Genomic DNA, 14,785 nt, shown 5'->3' with positions numbered 1-14,785 from the left:
CCCCTTTGCACCAGAGAGGAAAGGAGGACGCTGCGCGGGCTGGCACCCGCCTGGCGCCCTGAGTCGTCATGGCTTGCGTCACGGGCACCTCGCGAGGTACCCCGCCTTAATCTCTCCGCCTCCTCGTGAGCCAGCTTGACGAGGCCGTGCCTGAGGAAGCTCCGTGTCATCCGCCCCGCGAGGCTTGGCCCCTCGCGAGGGTCTTGAGTTTGTGTTGGTGAAGATGGGCCGTGCTGGGCCCCCCTTTGAGCCACGCCGCAGGCCGCAGGCAGGCAAGTCTGGGGACCCCCGTTCCCAGAACGCCGACAGTAGCCCCCGGGCCCAAGGCGCGCCCGGACTTGGCCATGGAGGGAGGCGGAAGGGCAAGAGCGAAGCACCGCGGGCCCTAACAGCCTGCGGCCTTGGGCGCCGCGTGGCAGTTGATTGGACGTGGGCGTCTCCACTTCCCCACAGCGCCTCGGCAACTGCTCGGATTGGACAAGTCCCTGCATGCAAAACGGGTCATGATTACCTGCGATCGTGGAGGTCGGCGGTTGGCCTCCGCCGGCTATAAGTACGGAATGCCGTGCGTCCTTCCAGTCCATCCCTCCTTTCTTCTCCTTCTTCCCGATTCTTGCTCCGTCTAGCTGCGACGGCTCCGATCCGCCGGTTCTCATCGGCTGAGAAGGGAAAGGCTCCCCGAGAGGGACCAGACCCAGTTCTGCCGAAGAAACGGCATGTCCACCATGGCCCGGACGAGGGGGCCCTTCAGGTGGTGTCGAGGCCTAGGGGCGAGCGGGCGCCACCGGGGTTCCCGCTTCCATTGTACGCCCATGTCGAGGGCCCCGAAGGAGCTGATGCTGACCGCCATGGGCGGCGCCGCCGCCGGCGCCGACGGGTCACGAAGGTGTGGGTCGTCCCCCCTGGGGTCCACACCGAGGGCTCCTCCCAAGAGTTCGTGCTCCACGTCGCCATTCCTCTTCAGTCTTGGATCCGTCTTCCTCCCTTCTTCGCCTCCGTCGTCCCACAGGGGGAGCCCCTGGAGCTCTGGCTGCAGCACGCCGGCTGCAGCACCCTCACGACCGAGGCAGAGATCGCGGTCGTCGCCCCGGGCGAGGTCTACATGACCCGGGGCTGGAGAGAGATTGCCCGGGTTTGCAGGACAAGGGGCGTCTTCGCGATCCACTTGGACTATGATGGTGCTTCGGTGATGCTCCTCAAGTTCTTTGACGCGGACGGGCGCCGGGTGGAGTGCTGCCCCGGTGAAGACGGCCAGGGCCCTGCTGTGCCGAGGACCGGGCTCGCCAATCGCTCCCTTGGCGGCTCCTCAGGCGGTGGAGACGTCGGAGGCTCCAGCGACTCCGGCGAGCCCTTCGCGACTCCGGAGACGAGCGACGACAGCTACGAGCCCCCGAGCCGGCGCCGCTCCCAGAGCAGGGCAGGCTCGTCAGGCCACCGACGACTCTGATCTGGATGGGATTGGCGTCGATACTTGGCGGCGCACTGTTGATGATGGCTTCTTTTGTAGCGATGTGCATAGTTTGCATCTCTTTAGGATTTGTTCCCTGCGAGCAACCAAAAGTGCGCCCCGTGGGGGCTTGTAAGGTGCCTGTGATCCTGTTTGTTAATATAACCCTTGCCGTAGATTTACGCGAGTTGCTCATCCCGTCTTAGCTCGGTCCTCCCTTTCGAACCTCACGAGGGCTTGGTGCTCTGCGCCGACAGGTCCCAGTCCCAAGGCGGCTTCAGCCGTCGCTGGTATGCCAGGTCGCGATGCCGTGGTCAAGGCCAGGAGGTGAGTGACCCGAAGTCTGGTAAGAGCCCCTGAGTCACGATGCTCAGGAGGTCCCCTTTGGCGCCCAAGCAGCCGTCGTTCGGTGAGAAAGGGGAGCGACGTCGCTAACATGGGATAGCATTAGGTGCAGGGATGGTGCCACGGTAGCTGGCGCTTCCGGGCGATAACTTATCTCGAGGATCAGGGGCCTCTCTCTGGCGTGTGGCCGGGTCCGTGCATCGGCAGGCGCGAGGTTGCTCAGTGGAGTCCTCGCGTGTCTCTCCCCTCTCGCCTTTGCTCCCCTTTCTGCTCTGCGTCCTCGGGTCCCGGCCCTCGAGCGAGTCTCAGCCGTCGCTAGTATGCCAGGTCACGATGCCGTGGTCAAGGCCAGAGGGTGAGGGGTGGAGAGCCAGTAAGAGCCCTGAGTCGCGATGCTCAGGTACCCCCTTTAACGTGCAAGCGGTTCACGTGGACGAGAGCGAAGGAGACACAACAAGAGCCTCGCCTGACGCGGCTCCTTTAGGAGGTCCTGCAGGTCCATCATAGAAAAAGCAAGGGGTTGCCATAACAATTGACGGTCAGCCGTTGGTTGCTTCCGAAGGGTAGTGAGGCACTGAAGGCTTGACGAGGTGACGCTATGCGGGGCTGCCGCGGCCAGAGCTCAGCCATCCAGGTTCGTTGGCGTTGCAGGGACGGACCCATGCGCAAGCGTCGTGCCATTTGGGAGCAGCTCCGTTAGTTGGCATCAGCTGAGCAGGCAACTAGGTAAAGCACATTAGCCGCGAAGGAGTGGATTCGTTCAAGTAGATGCGGAGATCACTGGGTCAGGCCCGAGCGACTTGGGGATCATGCAGCCCGAGGGGCGCCCCCAACAAGGTAAGCTAACGACGCGAAATAAAAGGGATACACGCCGCAGGGACGGACCCACGTGGCCTGGGAATAACGCATCCCTGGGGGTGCTCCCAGCCGGAAGTGAAACTTGAAAGTTGTCACCTGATGACGCTAAAGACGAAGGGGTGTTGGTGTAGCCGGCTCGGTGGGCTGCGGGAGCCGATCCTCATGAGCCCCCAGGCCTAGGGGCCTCGGGAGGCTCCGGAGGCGCTGGCGGTTCCTCGCGGGCCATCTTCATCTCCGCCAGGGCTGCGGAGCACCTGGCCTCTTGCGCCTCCGCGATGCCCCTCATGAGGCGCTGGTACGCGTCAGCCGCACTCAGCAAGCCGTAAGGCATGCGAACGTAGCTGTGGGGTGGACCTCCGCAGCGCCCCACTCGCGAGGGCCAGAGGCGCTCCAGGGAGGCGACTTGGTTGAGCCCTAGTACGTCGATGTAGACGCGCAGCCCGCCATCCTCGCCTGGATGGGGAGCCACTGCTGGTAGGCGGCGGGCGCCTCTCATGACTCTGGACTCCTGTAGCTCCTGAATAGCCTTGCTGACGAACTCCTGTGGGCCTGGATCTCCTTGCCTTGCTCCTTCTTGAGGGAAACATGCTCCGAAACACGCCTCCATGTGGTGCCCCAGCGCCTCCCTCGTGACCCTTGCTAGGTCGGTGGACCTCCAGGGGAGAGCCCCCGAGCCCTGCCTGAGGAGGGCGCCGGGCACGCTTTCCTATGCGATGGAAGGAGGTTCCCCCTGGGAAGGCACGGGCCCAGAGGGGCCTACCTCCTGAGGGGCCAGGCCGGAAGATGTCTTCTTCTTGGGGGCGGCCTCGGGAAGCCTCCTGCTTCCGCGATCTGGGTCCTCCAGTGATGCGGCCTGAAATGCTCGCTCCAGGGAACACACTACGTCCTTCTCTTCACAGGGCACCGTGATGACTCCGCCGCTTCCTGGCATCTTGAGGACGTTGTAGCCGTGGTGAGTCACGGCCATGAACTTGGCCAGCGCCGGGTACCCGAGGATGGCATTGTATGGCAGGCGGATGTGAGCGACGTCGAAGTCGATGAGCTCAGTGCGATAGTTGTCGCGTGCCCTGAAGATGACGGGGAGGCGGACCTGCCCGATCGGGACCGTGGAGCCATCGGTGACACCGGAGAAGGGCTTGGTTAGCTGAAGCTGGCTGTAGGGCACTTGGAGGTTGTTGAACGTCTCTACGGACAGGACGTTGAGCCCTGCCCCGCCATCGATGAGGGTCTTGGTGACCACCACGTTGCTGATGATTGGGGAGCAAAGCATCAGGAGGACTCCGGTTGTAGCCGCACACTTGAGTTGATCTGCTGAGCTGAAGGTGATGGCACACACCAACCACCTGAGAGGGCGCGTGGCTTCGAGCCTGGGGAGGGCTGCATTCACTTCGTGGGCGAACTGCTTGAAGATGCGCTGAGAGGCTGGGGCCTGAGCTCCGCCCAGGATGCAGGCGATCGCGCGCAGCTCCTGGAAGCCCCCAGCCTCCTCGTCCTAGTGGCGGTCCTCGTTTCTCCTTGGCTGCGGCGGCAGCGGTGGGAGGCCTGCGTTGCCTTGCGGGCGATCCTCGCGAGGCTGATCCCTCCATCCTCCCTCGCGAGGTGGGTCATGCCAGCGATCCTCACGAGGTTGGTCGAGCTACCCCTGGTGCGGGCCACGGTCCTCCCAGTGCCCTGTGTTCCTTCCTCCTCCTTGGCCGTATCCCCGGTCACCACGGTCAGGGCGACGTCCGATCCTTCCTTCACGCACGGCTCGGAGTTCTTGGCATTCGCTGGTGTTGTGGGTGTGGAGGTCGTGGTACACGCAGTACCGGCTGCCCTTGGGAGGTTTGGGCTGATCTCTGCCCCGCTTGGTGTCTGGTTCTGCCGCGAGCACGGCAGCCCCCTTGCGCTTCACTTCCTTGGCCTTGAGCTTCTTCTCTTCTGGGTCTGCGGCAGGCAGCTCAAGGAGGGAGAGATGCCCTTCCTCAGCCCTGGCGCACTTGTTCGCCAAGTTGAACAGCTCCAAAGAAGTGCACAGGTCTTCGTGCATCGCCAGCTCCTCCTTCATCTTGACGTCGCGCACGCCTTCGGAGAAGGCTGAGATGATGGCCTCTTCAGTCACCTTGGGAATCTTGAGGCGTGCGTTGTTGAAGCGCTGGATGTACTTCTGCAGGGTCTCCCCGGGTTGTTGCTTGATGCGGCGCATGTCGCTCACGGCGGGTGGCGGTCGCGAGTACCTTGGAAGTTGGCGATGAAGCGGGTGCGCATCTCTTCCCAGGAGGAGATTGTGCCTGGAGCCAGGTGCGGGCCCCGTCCTTGAGCGCCATGGGAAACCAGTTCGCCATGACCTTCTCGTCTCCGTTGGCAGCTTTGATGCCCAGCTCGTAGAGCTGGAGGAACTCTGCAGGGTCGGCCGTGCCGTCGTAGCGAGGAGGTAGGTCCGTCTTGAACTTGCCTGGCCACGCGACGCTGCGCAGCTCGATGGTGTAGGTGCGGCAGCCTGCTGTGGCCACGGGAGGCCTTGGGTGATGGAGAGTCTGGTCCTGCATGTCCCCACATGCCGGAGCAGGAGGATGGTCGCGACGTGCTGGAGCAGGGAGTGCCCGGGCAGCTTCTGGCGGGCGAGGGACTTCTTGGGAGCTCTGCTCTTGCCGCGCTGGCACCTGACGGAGCGGGTTCCGCCCAGGGGCCACGCGTCTTGGAGCCATGGCGTCTTCTTGAGGAGGAGGCGGCCGGGGCGCCGCCGGAGCCTCGTCGCCCGCATGGGGCGGGGTGTGGTGCAGCGGAGCGGACGGCGCGGAGGAGCCCCTTGCGGCGCGGACGAGTTCGGCGACGCGGTCGAGCCATTCTTCGTAGAGGTCGTCGACGGGACGGTAGCGCAAGAGCTCGTTTGCCACGATGAGTGCAGCCCGAGCCTCCATGGGCGCACGAAGCGCGTGGGACGAAGATCCAGCCGGGGCGAGTGAGGAAGTCGCGGTGCGGCCGTCTTGGCGCACGGATGGATGCTGAGACGATGCTTGCTGCTCGTCCCCCGCCGGGCCGGTGGCGGCGTTGACGGCAAGTGACGGGGAACGGCGAGGACGCCCGCCGACAGGGGCTGTCTGGGCGACGCGGGAAGCGAGGGCGGCCCGACGCTCCGCGCGGGCCCGACGTGCGTCAGACATGAGCATGATGGTCGGAGGAGAGCGGAGCGGTGGAAGACGAATTCCGGCGCACCCCTACCTGGCACGCCAAATGTCAGATTTCGGGTTCCGGCAGACCCTTGAGGTTCGAACACTGGGGTGTGCGCAGAGATTTCGCCTCCTACCTACCTGCACCCCTCCGCCACGCTAGGATCAAAGCTATGAAAAGAACAACACAAGGGACACAGGGTTTATACTGGTTCGGGCCACCGTTGTGGTGTAATACCCTACTCCAGTGTGTGGTGTGTGGATTGCCTCTTGGGCTGATGATGATGAACAATACAAGGGAGGACAGCCTCGCGAGGGTCTGTTCTTGGCTAGGGCGATGAACTGCTGGGAGGAGTTCAGCCACCTTTCTCTCTCTCTCTCTCTCTCTCTCTCTCTCTCTCTGCTTCTAGCCTCTCTAACGAGCCTCTTTCTTCCTACCACCCAACCCCCTTGCTCTCTGGGTGGCTGGTCCTATTTATAGAGGCCCTGGTCCTCTTCCCAAATATTGAGCGGGAAGGGAGCCAACAATGGCAGGATAATTTGAAAGGGGACAGCAAGTATCAGCTATCCTAACAAAAGTAGTCTTCGCCTGCGCAAAGCTCTGGTGATGACGCCGTCTTGGGCTCCATGGTGACCTCCGTCTCGTAGTCCTCCTGGTCTTGGTCTCGTTGCACCGAAATGGCAACCTTTGCCTGATGCCTCGGTACTCCGCGGCTGCGCTTGCCCCCTTTGCACCAGAGAGGAAAGGAGGACACTGCGTGGGCTGGCACCCGCCTGGCGCCCCGAGTCGTCATGGCTTGCGTCACGGGCACCTCGCGAGGTACCCTGCCTTGATCTCTCCGCCTCCTCGTGAGCCAGCCTGACGAGGCCGTGCCTGAGGAAGCTCCGTGTCGTCCGCTCCGCGAGGCTTGGCCCCTCGTGAGGGTCTTGAGTTTGTGTTGGTGAAGATGGGCCGTGCTGGGCCCCCCTTTGAGCCACGCCGCAGGCCGCAGGCAGGCAAGTCTGGGGACCCCCGTTCCCAGAACGCCGACAGCTTAGCTCGAAGGAAAAAACAAAACGGCAATAGAAGAGAGCACACCAGCAAACGACCAAGACACACCTCCTCAAGAGAGGGTGGTGGCCGAGGCCACCTATGTTTAAGTCAAGAGGTATGACACCACGAAGATTTTAACCTTGGGCCCATGACAAAAGCTCATCTTTGAAACACAAGTACCATCAACAATGGCTAAAGTGAAAGACTTGATCAATTTATGCATAATGGGGGGGAGAGTTCATTGAGAGAAGAACACTCCCCCTATGTCCATGCCTACACCTAAACTAGACAACAAATTGAGCGTGGTGGGGTGTGCAAGGGTTCAAGCCACATTGCTCGAATCAATGATATTTAGCTCATGCCTTAACTCGCGAAATCTTGCTTCATCCAAGGGCTTCGTGAAAATATCTGCAAGGTTATCATGAGTGTTGACATAGTTGAGCTCGATCTCTCCTCGCCTAATGTGATCCCGGATGAAGTGATACCGAATCTCAATATGCTTCGTCTTGAAGTGTTGCACCGGGTTGAGAGAGATCTTGATGGCACTTTCATTGTCACACCAAAGAGGCACTTTGTCACAAGTGACACCGTAATCCTTTAAAGTTTGCCTCATCCATAGGAGTTGTGCACAACAACTACCGGCTGCTACATACTCCGCCTCGGTGGACGAGAGAGACACACAACTTTGCTTTTTGGAAGACCAACTTACCAAAGAGCAACCAAGGAATTGGCACCCTCCGGAAGTGGACTTCCTATCCACTTTGTCTCCCGCCCAATCGGAATCCGAGTACCCTACAAGCTTGAAGTTTGATCCCCTTGGGTACCATAAGCCAAAGTTTGGGGTATGAGCCAAATATCGAAAGATTCGTTTGACCCCCACATAGTGACTTTCCTTAGGTGCAGCTTGAAACCGTGCACAAATTCCCACACTCAACATGATATCCGATCTAGATGCACAAAGGTAAAGCAATGATCCAATCATGGAGCGATATACCTTTTGATCCACCACTTTACCATTGGGATCTATGTCAAGTTGGCACTTGGTGGGCATTGGAGTGGAAGTCGGCTTGATGTCACTTAGCTTGAATCTCTTGAGCATGTCTTGAGTGTATTTGGATTGGTTGATGAAGGTTCCTTCTCCTCTTTGCTTCACTTTGAACCCTAGAAAGAACTTCAACTCTCCCATGGAAGACATCTCGAACTTTGAGGTCATGAGAGCGGCAAATTCCTCATTGAAAGCTTTGTTAGGGGAACCAAAGATGATATCATCAACATATAATTGGCACACAAACAACTCCCCTTTGACCTTCTTAGTAAAAAGAGTGGGGTCGATTAGCCCAACTTCAAAACCACGATCTTGTAACAACTCGGTAAGGTGGTCATACCACGCACGTGGGGCTTGTTTAAGGCCATAGAGTGCCTTATCGAGTTGATACACATGATCGGGAAAGTAGGGATCCTCGAACCCAGGGGGTTGCTTGACATAAACCAATTCATTAATGGGACCATTAAGAAAAGCACTCTTCACATCCATTTGTTGTAACTTAAAGTTATGATGAGAAGCATAAGCAATCAACATGCGAATAGATTCAAGATGAGCAACGGGAGCAAAGGTTTCACCGTAGTCGATACCCTCGACTTGGGAGTAGCCTTGTGCTACCAAATGAGCCTTGTTGCGAATGATAATCCCATGGGCATCTTGCTTGTTCTTAAATATCCACTTGGTTCCAATGACATTGTGATTCCCCGTCGGTCTTGGCACCAATCTCCACACTTTGGTGCGCTCGAAGTTGTTGAGTTCTTCATGCATGGCATTGAGCCAATCCGGATCTTCTAGCGCCTCATAGACCTTGTGGGGTTCCACACAAGAGACAAACGCGTGATGCTCACAATAATTTGCTAATTGTCTACGAGTGCTTACCCCCTTTCTTAAGCTTACAAGCACATTCGTCATGAGATGATCCTTGGTGGAGAGCTTGGAAGCAACCTTGGCGGCACGACACTCCAATTCCTCCTCGGGGGTGAGACGAGGAGTGGTCACTTGATCATCTTGAGTGTCTTCTTGAGCTTGTTCTTGTTCTTGAACTTGCTCGGATGAGAGAACTTGACCTTGGGCATCACTTGATGTGTCAACACCGTCTTGAGTGTGATCTTGCCCTTGGTCATGTTCTTGAGGATGAGGGCCTTCATGTTGTTCTTTGAAAGCGTGTGGACCTTGGGTTGGTAATGGCTCCACTTGAGTGGAGCTTTGTCCTTCTCCTTCGGCCACAAGGGGTTCCTCAATGGGTAGGATAAAGCCAACACCCATTCTTCTTATGGCTTGGGGAGGAATTTCATCGCCTACATCACAAGTGCCACTTTGCTCCACTTGGGAGCCGTTATTCTCATCAAACTCCATGTTACACGTCTCCTCAACAAGTCCCGTGGATTTATTGAGGACATGGTAAGCATGAGAGTTTGTAGCATAACCAACAAATATGCCCTCATAAGCTCTAGCCTCAAATTTAGACAACCGAACACCTTTCTTGAGAATGAAACACTTACACCCGAATACCCGGAAGTACTTGAGGTTGGGCTTGTTACCGGTGAGTATCTCATATGGAGTCTTGTTCAAGCCCTAGCGGAGGTAGAGCCGATTGGATGCATGACACGCGGTGTTGATGGCTTCGTCCCAAAAGTTGTACGGAGACTTGAACTCCGCCATCATGATCCTTGCCGCATCCATCAACGTCTGGTTCTTCCTCTCCGCAACACCGTTTTGTTGAGGGGTGTAAGGTGCGGAATATTGATGCTTGATCCCCTCATCACTAAGAAACTCATCCAAGGTGTAGTTCTTGAACTCGGTGCCGTTGTCACTTCTTATTGTCAAGATCTTTGCATTGTGTTGACGTTGTGCTTCATTTGCAAAGTCAATGACGGTTTGTTGGGTCTCGCTCTTCCTCTTGAAGAAATACACCCACGTGTATCTTGAGTAGTCATCCACAATCACCAAGCAATACTTCCTACCTCCAAGACTATCGAAGGATGGAGGCCCAAAGAGATCCATGTGAAGGAGCTCCAAAGGCCTCTTTGAGTAAATGATAGTCGTGGGAGGGTGAGCCTTCTCATGTAGCTTTCCTTCGATACAAGCACTGCAAGCACGATCTTTAGCAAAACTAACATTCGTTAGTCCACGGACATGGCCCCCCTTGAGGAGACTTTGCAAAGATCTCATATTGACATGGGCTAAACTGTGATGCCAAAGCCATCCCACATCAACTTTAGCCATTAGGCATGTCGTGGTCTTAGTGGGTCGCTCCGAAAAGTTAATCACATATAGACCATTCTCGACATGCCCAACAAAGGCTACTTTAAGAGTCTTGCTCCACAAGAGGGCCACGGTATCGATATCAAAGAAAGTGGCAAAGCCCATGATTGCAAGTTGACGAACGGAAAGTAAATTGTATGCAAGGGACTCAACAAGCATGACCTTCTTGATCGTGAGATCATGAGAGATGACCACATTGCCAAGTCCCAATACCTTGGAGGATGAGGCGTCACCCCACTCAACATTGGTGGGCATAGATGGAATCTTGTGCACGTCCACCACCAAGTCCTTGCTTCCGGTCATATGATTTGTAGCTCCGCTATCGACCAACCATGATCCTCCACCGGAAGCAAACACCTACAAGAGATTAATGCTTGGTTTTAGGTACCCATTTTGTAATGGGTCCTTTGATGTTAGTAACAAGGGTCTTTGGAACCCAAATAGACCATTCAATGTATTCATGAAGAGAACCAACGAATTTGGCATAGACATGCCCATCACTAGCACGGCATAACACATAAGAAGGATTAAATTCGCCGGCTTTGATGCGAGGAGTGACATTGCCCCTTTTGACAACGCCACCCTTCGCATTGTTCTTCTTCTTATCCTCGGAGGCACTTTCTCCCTCCTTCACAAAGGTTTGCATGAGAGGAGGAGGTCGTTTGGTCTTGTCATTCTTCTTCTTGTTCTTGGAGTCGGGCACGTACCCAACCCCTTCCTTAGCTACAAATCCCTTTTGGTTGATCAAGAGATCGTTGAGGTTCTTCTTGCCTTGTATGCAAGTCGCAAGACCTCTCTCAAGTTGCCCCTTTATCTTAGCGTTCTCCTCAACGAGATGCACATGCTCACAACACGGGTTAGTAGCATTTGCATTATCAATTAACACCATACGAGGGAAAGTGGCTTTTTCCTTGGTTAGCTTTACTTGAAGTTGATCATGAGACTCTTTGAGGCTAGCATGAGCACCCTTCAAGACCTTTTGAGCCTTGTCAAGTAGATCAAACTCCTCTTTGAGTCTAGCAAGATCAACCTCAAGTTCGGCCTTCTCGGAGTTTAGCACATGAGAAACAATGAGGACATGATCATAATCTTTCTTTAACTTAGCATGATCAACGTTGTGTGACTCCTCAAGAGCCAAACGAAGACCATGCTCTTCCTCAAGAGCATTGGAAAGATCCGAAATCTCATCAGCATAGTCACGACTATGCCCTTCCATCTTAGTGATGGTGTCTTCGTGAGCCTCGATCATGTCATTGGCTTCACCAAGTTGTTCCAAGAGAGCAACAAAGTGCTTCTTGGATTTTCCCTTGAGTTTGCCCATAAAGGCCTCAAACTCATTAGCCTCCACATTAGCTCCCTCAAGTTCATTAATGCTATTCGTCGGAGAAGGATGATTAATGATGGTAGTTTTGATGTTGGGGGTTACCTTGTTGGTGGCTTTAGCCATGAGGCACTTGGCGGTGATTCTCTCATTGGGTGAGTCGAAGAGAGATACCCGTGGAGTCGTCGCAATGGCAACGGAGGCCATGGCAACCGACTCATCACCTTCATCATCGTCATCATCCTCATTGTACTCTTCTTGTACCACCAATGCCTTGGGAGGAGTCTTCCTGGTGAAGTTGCTCTTGTTGGGGAACGACTTGGCCTTGTCCTTTCGGATGAGCTTGCCACCATTGTCTTCTCTCTTCTCATACGGGCACTCCGCAACAAAATCACTCATGTTGCCACAATTGTAGCACGTCCTTACACGTTGCTTACTCTTCGTGCCACTTGAGTTGTTTTTGCTAAAGTTTGGCCTCGAGTTTTTCTTGCTCCAAAATTGCCTTGAAGCAAGTGCCATGTGTTCATGATACGCATACTTCGTATCTTCGGGGTTGCTCTCCTCCTCTTCTTCTTCAACGGTGAGCTTGGCCTTCAATGCAAGGTTAGGCTTCTTTGACCTTTGAGAACGGAGCACCGCATTGTCGGCGGTCTTGTCCAAAATGTTCATGGCCACAAACTCATCCAACACTTCGCTTGAGGTCAAAGTGTGGAAGTTCGGTCTTTGACGAATGATGGAGGACATGGCCTTGTGGTAGGGCATCATTGCCTTGAGGAATTTGCGCTTGATCCAATTGTCATCCGTGTCCTTGCTCCCGTGATCTCATAGTGAGACCGCGAGTTTGGTTACTCTCCGATAAAGCTCATGAGGTTCATCATCTTCTTTCATTGCAAACTCATCGCCCTCATCTTGCACCACTTCATAGTTGGAGCGTTGAATGCTTGCGCTTCCCCGGTAGAGAGAGACAACACAATGCCATGCATCTTTGGCCAAGGCGAAGGGACGAACATGAGGTAGGTCTTTGGGTGGAATTGCATCTTGAATGATGAAGAGAGCATTCTCATTGAATTGATTATCCACAGCTTCTCGAGGAGTGAAGTTGCTTGGATCATGCGGATAGAAACCTTCTTCAATGATTCTCCAAAGGTTAGTGTTCACATGATTTAAATGACGTTTAAAGCGGTAAACCCAAGAATCAAAGTCCTCATTTTTCACAATCTTAGGTGAGGACCGGCATGATTCAAATGAGTAGAAGGAACCGGTCCACCATAAACAAGTGGTGGTTCCACATGAGCAAAGATGTCGGTGCCATTTTTACCACTAGAAGAAGGAGCCTTTTCACTAATAGCTTCCCCCTTTTCGGGGATAGCATCTGTCACCTTGTCGATGGGGTCACCCACTTTCAACGGTGCGGTGGATAGTTTAAGCCCCTCAAGAAATTTAGTAAACATGCTTTCAACCTCGGTCATCATGGAGGTTTTCAATGTCTCCAAGGCCACATTGAACTCCTCACGAGAGACCGAGGTTCCCCCATCGCCCGTAGACGAGGTCGGATTCACACTGGAGTGTTCCTCCACACCGTCTATGGTATCAACCATACTCTTTGGACGGTAAAGTCCTTAATAAAGAAACGAGGCTCTGATACCAATTGAAAGGATCGATATGGTTGACTAGAGGGGGGTGAATAGGCAAGTACCAATTTTTAACTTTTCTTTACCAAATTAAACTTTGCATCAAAGTAGGTTGTCTAGATGTGCAACTAGGTGAGCAACCTATATGATGCAATAACAACAAGCATACAAGCAAGCAAGAGAAGTAACACTAAAGAGCTTGCACAAGTAAAGGTAAGAGATAACCAAGAGTGGATCCGGTGAAGACGAGGATGTGTTACCGAAGTTCCTTCCTTTTAAGGGGAAGTACGTATCCGTTAGAGCGGTGTGGAGGCACAATGCTCCCCAAGAAGCCACTAGGGCCACCGTATTCTCCTCACGCCCTCACACAATGCGAGATGTCGTGATTCCACTATTGGTGCCCTTGAAGGCGGCAACCAAACCTTTACAAACAAGGTTGGGGCAATCTCCACAACTTAATCAGAGGCTCCCAACAAAACCACGAAGCTTCACCACAATGGATTATGGCTCCGTGGTGACCTCAACCGTCTAGGGTGCTCAAACACCCAAGAGTAACAAGATCCGCTAGGGATGAGTGGGGGAATCGAAAATCCCTTGGTGGAAGTGTAGATCGGGGCCTTCTCAACCACTCCCGAGCAAATCAACAAGTTTGATTGGCTGGAGAGATAGATCAGGCAAAAATGGAGCTTGGAGCATTTAATGGAGCTTGAGCATTAATGGAGCTTGAGGGGGAAGAGGTGAGTTAAAGGAGAAGAAGGGGACCCCCTTTTATAGTGGGGGCAACAATCCAACCGTTGCCCCACCAACCAGCCCCGCACAGGGCGGTAGTACAGCTAAAGGGGGCGGTACTACCGCTGAGCCAGCGGTACTGCCGCGCAGAGAAGAGCAGCAGGGATCTGGACCCAGCGCGGTACTACCGCGGTGGTAAGGGTGGTACTACCGCTCCGAAACGGTACTACCGCCTCTACTACCGCAACTAGTGCCGCAAAACCCGACATGAGAAAAAGAGCCCTCAAGTCGAGGCGGTAGGAGCCAGACAGCCAGTGGTAGTACAACTGCGGGGTCACAGGCGGTACTACCGCTGCGGAGCGGTACTGCCGCTTGTGACCCTTCGGCGGTACTACCGCTGGTAGTGCGGTACTACCGCTGGGACACAGAAGAGAGAGAGAGAAGATCTCTCCATCGAGGCTGAGAACAAGGCGGTGGTGCCAGGCAGGCCAGCGGTAGTACTGCTGTGGAGTCACGGGCGGTACTACCGCTGCGGAGCGGTACTGCCGCTTGTGACTCCTCAACGGTACTACCGCTGGGTTGCGCGGTACTATCGCTGGAACCTAGACAAGACATAGAAGAGAGAAGAGATCTCTCCAATGAAGTGGAAGAGCTCGGAGGGGGAGAAGCTGACGTGTACGTGTTGATTCCACCCATGCAATACCCCAGCGGACCCCCTCTTGATAGTACGGTGCCCTCTATGCAACTAGCCCACCAAAAGTGAAACGAAAGAGCTACACCGTCTTGAATGACACTCCCAAGGGAAGAAAACGTATCGTGCCAAGGATGAATCTGTGAACTACTCAAAGCACATGATTAGTCTGCAAACATGTTGTCATCAATCACCAAATCTACCTCGAGAGAGATATGCCTCAACACCCGCCCCATGCGCTGGGCGATGGCCGCCGGCGCTCCTCTGGGACCGG

The sequence above is a fragment of the Triticum urartu genome, chromosome 1A (genome assembly GCF_056163025.1).
Source record: "Triticum urartu cultivar PI428250 chromosome 1A, HENAU_Tu73, whole genome shotgun sequence".
In the NCBI taxonomy this organism is placed as follows: domain Eukaryota; kingdom Viridiplantae; phylum Streptophyta; class Magnoliopsida; order Poales; family Poaceae; genus Triticum; species Triticum urartu.
This window is presented reverse-complemented; position numbering follows the sequence as displayed.